This window comes from Pteropus vampyrus, unplaced genomic scaffold (assembly GCF_000151845.1).
Source record: "Pteropus vampyrus isolate Shadow unplaced genomic scaffold, Pvam_2.0 Scaffold11, whole genome shotgun sequence".
Classification (NCBI taxonomy): domain Eukaryota; kingdom Metazoa; phylum Chordata; class Mammalia; order Chiroptera; family Pteropodidae; genus Pteropus; species Pteropus vampyrus.
This window is the reverse complement of record NW_011888792.1, coordinates 7,282,932-7,284,376: the sequence shown is the minus strand read 5'-3', so window position 1 is coordinate 7,284,376 and position 1,445 is coordinate 7,282,932.

Sequence of the window (1,445 nt, the reverse complement as noted above, 5' to 3'; positions counted from 1 at the left end):
AAATATTTATGTGTGTGTGTGTGTGTGTGTGTGTGTGCGTGTGTGTATGTGTGTGTGTGTGTGTGTGTTGGTGTGGATTACAGACAGTATATATTTTTTATATATATGTATATATCTAAGCAATTGTGTTTCTTAATCTCGAGATGTAATAAAAATCTGGCCTGTCCTTATTGTAAGGATAGAGCACTCCATTCTTTCACTTTCTATTTACTCCTCCAGCCTCTGAATTCTGGCTTCAAAAAATCACTATTTATTAAAACTCTACTAGCCATATTTATCAATAGCCTTTTGTGGTGAACCCCAATGGGTTTCAGTCCCTATCCTATGTGATTTCTTGATTTTTTAAAATATTTTTGACCACTTAGTCTTTTTTAAATACTCTATTTTCAAATATATATCCCAAACCTAGATTTCTCCTTGCCTGATCTGCAGACCCTATATTCAACTATACACTGCACGGCACAACTTGGATGTCTTACAGTCACACCTATGATTCAGTTATGCAAAACTGAATTCATCACTTTTCCCTCACCGAAAATCTGCTTTTCATTCTGTTTCCCATTTCAATAAATAGCTTCATTATTGCCTCCATTTCTTGATCCAGAACTAAGGCATGATCTATGGCTTTTCCCTCTTGCTTATCTCTATTTTCCAATCAGTCATCAAACCCTGTTGATTCTATCTCTTCAGTAGCTAGCTCTTTTCCATCCTACTGCTAACTTCTTAGTTCTGACTCTCATAGTCTTTTGATTATTTTATGCAGTTTACTAATTGGCTTCCCAAGTGGTCAACTTAGTATTAAAATAAATTGCTTATTTTTCTAAATTGGTGAAATACATATGCTACCATAGATAAAAGAAGACACCTGGCATAGCTGTCAGACCTGGCATAACATGGTACGACAAGACTGCAGGAAGAAGGTAGTGAGGACACCAGTAAAAAACAAGCGGGCATTAGGTTCAGGTGGGTTGAAGAGGGCAGTGAAATATAATTACCAGGAGTTATATGGGAAATGCCAAAGACTGATCTAAGAACAAGAACCAAAAATGAGTGAATATTAGAACAAACTGAGGAAACTGACAGAAACCTCGGGGTGCGGCAGTAGAGGAATTCTCAAGATTCTGCAGAACATGCCATTTCTCATCCAGGCCAGTTTTGAAAGACTAGGTGCCTATTCCTGATTCTTCTATAACGTCATCTTAGTAGTTAATTTTTTTTTAAATATTTATTTAAATTCGTTTCAAGTATACAATACATTGATTAGACATCTATATAATTCATAAAATGATCCCTCCAATTGCTCCCTCCCTCCCCTGGCTCTCCACCTAGCCATCATATTAATGCTAACTGCATTCCCTGTGCCATGCTCCCCATCCCTGTGACCAACAATCAATTACTAATTTGTACTTCTTTAACCCTTCGCCCTATTCTCCCAGCCCCCCAAC